Below are 7,226 nucleotides of genomic sequence, written 5' to 3' on the forward strand. Positions count from 1 at the left end.
AGGCTTTTTGGTTTTGTTTTTTTTGTTTTGTTTTTTGTTTTGCTTAGTATTTCTAAGAGAAGCCCTATAAAGAAGGTATTTCCTGTACTATTTCAGTAAGAAACTGATCAGTTGGACTCCTGGAATTTTAAAATTGAGGTCACCAATGTCAGACATAAAAATAGAAGTAAAGAGAGGCAGCAAAATATTCTTGTAGGAAACCCAATCACACAGAAAAGATAACAAGTGTCCTTTGGATATGCACAAAACTGTATAAATCTGAAACAAGAATACTCAGTAATAAGACATTTTTGAGTAATCATCCAGTAATATAAAAATATTCAAAGAACTGCCTCTTATTCCTGCCCAGCCTTGATTTCACAGGATGAGCCCAATTTTGGAAAACATGTATTTTCAAAGAAGGATCTTGATTTTTACATACTAAAATTTTTGATATCTTAATATTACTAGAAAATGGTACTGTCTCTTATTGAATTGTAAATCTTATACAATATTTTGGTTAAAAAAAATTTTATGGAAACTTGTAAGACTCTCCAGATGGATTTAAAATTGCGTTAAGACAACTTGGTGGCAGTTCAACTTGACTAAGTTGCAAGTAATTACTTCACATTGTAAAAATAGGTTAATTATCTCCTATACATTGGTGGGCTCTGAATCTGCAGGATTCTTGTTTTTGTTTTTGTTTTTTAAAAAAAAAAAGAGAAAAAAAAAAGACTAAGGATGAAATCTCCTCGCCTCATTGAAGTCACTGGAAGTTTTGCCACTGACTTCAATGAAGCCAGGATTTCATCCTTAAGAGTTACAGGCTATATCTAGAGTGCAATCTGAGGTGCTCTTGCAGCATGCATAGACATACCTCAGCTAGTGTTAGTACCAATAGCAGTGAAGCTGCAGCAGCGCTGACTTTAGAGCAGGCTAGCTGCTTGAGTAAGTACCCAGAATGCTGGTGGGCTTAGAGCCTGCACTGAAACCTGTTGCAGCTTTGCTGCTGTTGCTGCTTGTGCTAGCTAGATTAAAGTGCTTAGGTATGTCTACACATGCTGCAATCACACCTCCAATTGCAATGTAGACATACCTATAGTGGTTAGCTCACTGGAGAGATTTATCAGTGTACAGCAGCAGCTAAAGACTGGATGCATTTAAAAATGGAAAGAATTATACAAAAAGTACTGGGATGACATTATTGTATATAGCTAGAATTTTCAAGGAACTTGTAATGGGCTTTGACTGACTGCTTCAGCCTGTTTTAAAAATCCTAGCCTGTGTCATAGGCGGAGATGGTAGTGTTGCTATGTTAAGGTTGCTCAACACTTTCCATTATAAAACCCTGATCTGAGTATCTTTGCAAAACTTTAAATTTTTAAAATTTTAAAATCTTTAAATTTGCAAAAATTTTCCATGCCAGTTGTCTACCTCAGGCTGAATTGTTTTGGGAAAGTTCCAGTGGAAGTGGTTTAGCCGCTTCTGAGAATAAGATTAGGGGGAAATACATTTTTGCCCATGTAAAACAAATATTAAAACTATTTTCTTAAGAAAATGAGGCTCTAGCACCTCCATTCTCTGGAACAGAGACTTTACCAATAACAGAAGTTCACCTACGTGTAAGGCAACTGTGGTTTACCATCCCTGTGAAAATTTTCTCAAACTTGGCCAAGTTTTGAGCAGCTGAAAAATCTCAGTTCGCACATGCTTAATAGAGACTTGTTAGAATTTGGCAGCTAAATTCTCCAGAGTCCATCTGCAATGAGCATGCATACTCCTTCCTGGAGCTGCAGGGACTGAATAGATGTTTCCCAGTAATTGCTCTTCCAAGTTGCCAATGGCTGCTGTGCTGACAGGCATACGAACTGAGAGCAGGTTGACTTTTTCCCCTGCTGTTTCAGTGACCCCACATGGGTCTCCCAGGCCTCATGGGTGAGTAGGAGGAGGTGGCGAAGCAGCGTGATTTGAATATGCACAGGTGAGGAATAACATTTGCAGGACATGGGGAGAATAGTAGCAGGGGGAGAGGGGCCTACAAGGACCAGAGGTAGGCAGCACAGGAGGAGGGGGTTGGGGGCCATATACGTGCAGAGAGGGAGGGGGCTGGGTCCATGAGTTTAGAAGATTTAAAGGATTGGACACTTCTATGGCTAATGAGTATCCAGAGTTATAGTAAAGATATTAAAACTAGAGATTTGGAAGTTCTATAAACCCCCATGATTCAGGGCAAAAAACAGGAGACTCTCTCACTAATGGGGGTTAGGAAGAAACATTTTCTGTGGGCAGGTTATAACATAACTGCCTGCTGCAGGGTTTGTTGCATGCTCCTTTGAAGCAACTGGTATTGCTGCATCAGGATACTGGGCTAGATGGTCCACTGCTCTGATCCAGTATGGCAATTCCTAGGATCCTATATGGAGTGAAGGTATACCTTAGTTTAGAGTATCATGTAAAATTGATTTTCTTGCCTTAACAAAAAATATCTGAGCACTCTGTGCATGTACAGAGGGGCCCCGATCTCAAGGGAGGCCCCCAACCACCAGAAAAAAAACAAAACAAAACTGGGTGGTGGTGCTGTAACCCTGTGCAGCAGGTCACAATGTCACTAAACTTCGGTGTGCCTGCCCCTCTGTCATGATAGCAGGGTGGCTGAACCAAACCTGAGTGATGTGGGGCTGTATACGTACAGGGTGGGTACTGGGAGAGATTGGAGATGGGTGGCTGGGATAGGGAGGAACTGACCTAGCTCAGGATGGGAGTGGAGCATTGGGCATCAGTGAGTAGCCAGGAAGATCCTGGGAGTAATGGATGAGGGCCTGAGGGTGCATTGTTGGTGGACTATGGGGTGAGCGGGGAACATTGGGCTACAAGGGGAGGATATGGGGGTAAGTGGGAGATGGGGTGGAGTGAGTTGGAGGGGCTGAGGGGGAATGGGGATGTTGGGGGCTGCAGTGAGTGGGATATATGTCAGGGCTGCTGGGATGTGTGTGGAGGCTGTCAGGGTGAGTGGTGGGGCTGGTGGAGGGTTGTTGGGATATATGCAGGATGGAAAGGGCATTTGGGGGTCTCTGTGCAGAGGGGGTGATTTAAGGACAGTGAGGAGAGGCTGTAATTTCCATAGTGCACTGGGCCCCAAAATTCTTTAAGCTGGGCCTGTATCTGAGAATAAAAAGGTCCAGAAAAAGGCAATAAAATTTGTCAGAGATATGGCTGGGTTTAGCTATTATGAAAGATTCAGAAATTTGGATGATTTAACCTGCAAAAGAAGAGAGTAAGACGGCTCTTCCCTGAGGTATTCAGAGTTATGAAGGACGTAGTGCATGTGATCAGTCCCTCTTTTTTGCAATGTACTACATAGTAATTAATAATATAATTTTAATAAGTTGTATTGCTCAGTCTCATATGGCCAAAGGCATCCGACCACCTTATCAAAATCTAATTAAATAGCACAGAATTAATTAACTAGCAAAGCTGCTTGGAGGGACTTTTGGCAGGAGGGTTGTTTAAAATGTATTTTATGGACTTGCGCAGAGGTAGGCTATTTTGGATAAATACAATCAGGTTAATTAGGAAGATTATTAGTAAACCAGACTCCTTATGCTGAAAACAACACAGGAGAAAAAAACCTCTCTTATGGGAACACACACAGTTTTTCCTGATGTGTGTCTCATTACTCTTATGAAGAGATGGGCCAGAGATGACCTGTGCCTGCAGATAGCTTGGGGTGGGAGCAGGCAGAGTGAGAACAGCAAACTCAGCAGATGTTACTGACCATGCTCAGTCCTTGTGAGCATGCTCAGTACAAGCCAAGAAGCAGATCGGGAGGGAATGACATAACCCCGCATACTCCCTCACCCATTGCCTCTGGGCCTTTATCCTTGTGAAATATACCTTCCAAGTGGGGAACATTGACGATACCTGTAACAGGGCAGGTTGCCCTGACAGCTGAAGAGCCTGATGCTAAGCCAACCTGATTACAGAATAAATCCCAGTTGAGAGGCATCAGGTAATTTCCCATAAAGAGCAGAAGGTGGCCGCAGTGAAGAGGGAGAGCCTGGTTTAAGTGGTGAGAAAACCCAGCTGGGGAAAGAGCTGGAGAGAGAACCTGGAAGGAAAGATCTCCAGGCAGTGGGGCCTGAGAGAGAGTCCCTGTCTAAGTGGAGAGGAGATTGAAAACCTCTGCAGGCAGAGAGGCCTGGGAGAGACCCTGTCTAATACTGGGAAGAGATGGAGAGACCCAGAGGGGAACTTATGAGGCTGGATAGGGCTGCCCAGGGAAAACTGCAGCATAGCTGTTCAGTATGGGCCCTGGGCCAGCACCCAGAGTAGGAGTGGGTGGGACTGGGTTTCCTTTCCAACCCCAAGGAAGGGGGCATACAAACCCACCACAAGGGTTATCAAGCCCAGTAAGGGAGGTAGAGGCTGAACCTAAGACAGGTTGAGGAAGAGCCCCAGAACAGGGGGAAGATTTTTATTTGTGTTAAAGATATTTTGGGGATTTTGAGTTTAGATAATGGTGACCCTGGAAGTGGTGGATTTAAGATGGTGACTCAGCTGGAGGGCTGAGTCACTGGAAGAGGAACCTCCGGAGTGACTGTCAACAGGGGGCACTAGCCACCAAAAACTGCTACACAAGGCATGGGAAGACTTTGTGGCCCAAGGGCCACATCTGGGAATAGAAATTGTATGGCGGGCCCTGAATGCTCACAGAATTGAGGTTGGGGGAGGGGGTGAGGGCTCTGGCTGCAGATGCGAGCTCTGGGGTGGGGACAGGAATGAGGAGTTCAGGGTGTGGGAGGGGGCTCTGGGCTGGGGCAGAGGTGTGTGTGGGGGTGAGGGCTCTGGCTGGGGGTGCGGGCTCTGGGGTGGGGCTGGGGATGAGGAGTTAGGGGTGTAGGAGGGTGCTCTGGACTGGGACTGAGGGGTTCAAAAGGCGGGAGGGGGATCAGGGCTGAGGCAGCGCGTTGGGGTGCAGGCTCCGGGGTGGGGCTGGAGATAAGGGGTTTGGGATGCAGGAGGATGCTCCAGGCTGGTATTGAGGGGTTTGGAGGGCAGGAGGGGGATCAGGGCTGGGGCAGGGGGTTGAGGCGTGTGGAGAGGCTCAGGGGTGCAGGCTCTAGGCAGAGCTTACCTCTAGCAGCTCCCAGAAGTGTCCCTTCTCTGGCTCCCATGCGGAGGTGTGGCCAGATGGCGCTGCACACTGCTCCATCCGCAGGCATCGCCCCTACATTTCCCATGGAAGCACCAGAGGGGGCCATTGGAGGGGGGCCATGCTGCTGCTTCCAGGAGCTGCGTGGAGCAGCCCCCAACCCTGCTCCCTGGCTGGAGCACTGGCAGGGGGCCATGCCCGCAGCTTCTGGGAGCTGCATGGAGTGGCCCTTGAGCCCCAGCTGGAGTGTTGGAGCGGGGCAAGCCCCAGATCCTGCTTCCCACTGGGAGCTTGAGGGCCAGCTTAAAAGATCTGGTGGGCCAGATTTGGCCCACGGGCTGTTGTTTGCCCACTCCTGGGCTATACCATACCTGGCCACCAAGAGGTGCGTGTGTGAGGAGGGTGCTGCATAGGGGTGAGTGAATTTGTTTACAGTACCTTATTGTACCAACCAACTAAGGGTGAAATTCAGACAGAAAACATCTTTTCATAGACTCTCAACCAGTAAACTTTTCTCAAGGAAAAATAAATGAGGAAGGACAAAAAGCTTGTGAGAGTATACCACAAATAATGAAGGCACTGGAAACAGATGACATCCAGCATGCTAAGACTGATAATATTTGTGTCTCAATCTTGATAGGCACAAAATGTTGTTTTAGGTTTACAATTGTTTAAAATATATGGCATTTAACAAGGATGACCTTTGTGTATGTCACGTGGCTGTATTCATCCACAGTTCTTGATGTGAAATATTACTGTGCCCACATACTTTAAGTGTGGTCAAGATCAAAAGAGGTTCTATGATGCATGCTGAGCCTTATTATAAATGTTGAACCGTTCTGGGACAAGTTGCTTTCTAAACTGTTCTTTGAATCATTAGCCTTATGTCCCAAAATGACAAACACACTGGGTCACATGCTGCTCTCTGTTACAGCAGCAGAACCCCACTATTATTTCATTCCACATTCTTTATTTGTATTTTCAGAGGATAATATGAAGGCCATGATTCACGGCTCGTTTGTAATGAAAATGGGCTTTTTCTTGTTCAGTAAATAACTTGCAATTATTTTAAGAATCTAATTGTTGAAGACTCATATTGAGACTGTCGGCTATATTATACACGAGTGTGAAGTGCAAAAAATCCAGACTGTAGCTAAATACCAAATTAGAAATAATTTTAAATCACAGGAAGGGTGGGGGGGAATCAAAATAATTGAGACTCAAAACCAATTGGCAGGCTACAGTGTGTAAATAAAATGACCAGCAAATTGTATTCCCTGGTGAATCCAGTCCAAATGGGTTGAGTGCATAATAGAACACATGCACTATGGTTTGAAAATCTCTGGGAATACTGAGCTGCCTTATGCCACCCCAATGGAGCTGAAATTGTAGTGAACAGAATGCTGGAACTATGTTGTATTATCAGAGGACATGGAACCACTTATTTGAACTAAACACTTAGTGCTGTCATGCTGGTGCGACAGAAAATGGCACTAAAGCACAGATGAGTGACTATTTTAGTCTGGATAAATATTCCAGTTTATCAAGCCATGTCCTCAGATCTGCTAAAGTATATAGCTATAGTTCAAAATCAGACGTTAACCCTTCACTTTTTATAAGCTCAGGAAGAGGTATTGTCTCAAGTTTTCTTCTGGCTGCATGAAGTTCCAAATATATTGAGCTACACTGGTTTTTCAGACTATTCTCCCCCCCAAAGTGGATAATTAAACTTGAATTTTGTTGTTTTTTAAAAAAACATTCTGAAATTTTGTTTAAATCTGCTCTTAAGTCTATCAACTTTTTCAACTGCTGGCTTTACTGTCTGGGAACAGATGCCCTGATTCAAGAAAGAATCCCTGTTCAGGACACTGCTTAAGCATGTACTTAAGTACTACTATTATTATTATTTATTTATTATCATTTACTATTTGTGTTACCATAGTGCCTAGGACCCCGTTGTCCTAGGTGCTCTACAATCACAGAACAAAAAGATAGTCCCTTCCCTAAAGAGCTTACCCTCTAAGTATAAGACAGGACACAAGAAATGGATAGAGTCAGACAGATGGGAGAGTGTGCAACAAAATGAGACAGTATT

Source organism: Natator depressus, chromosome 2, assembly GCF_965152275.1.
Source record: "Natator depressus isolate rNatDep1 chromosome 2, rNatDep2.hap1, whole genome shotgun sequence".
Classification (NCBI taxonomy): Eukaryota; Metazoa; Chordata; order Testudines; family Cheloniidae; genus Natator; species Natator depressus.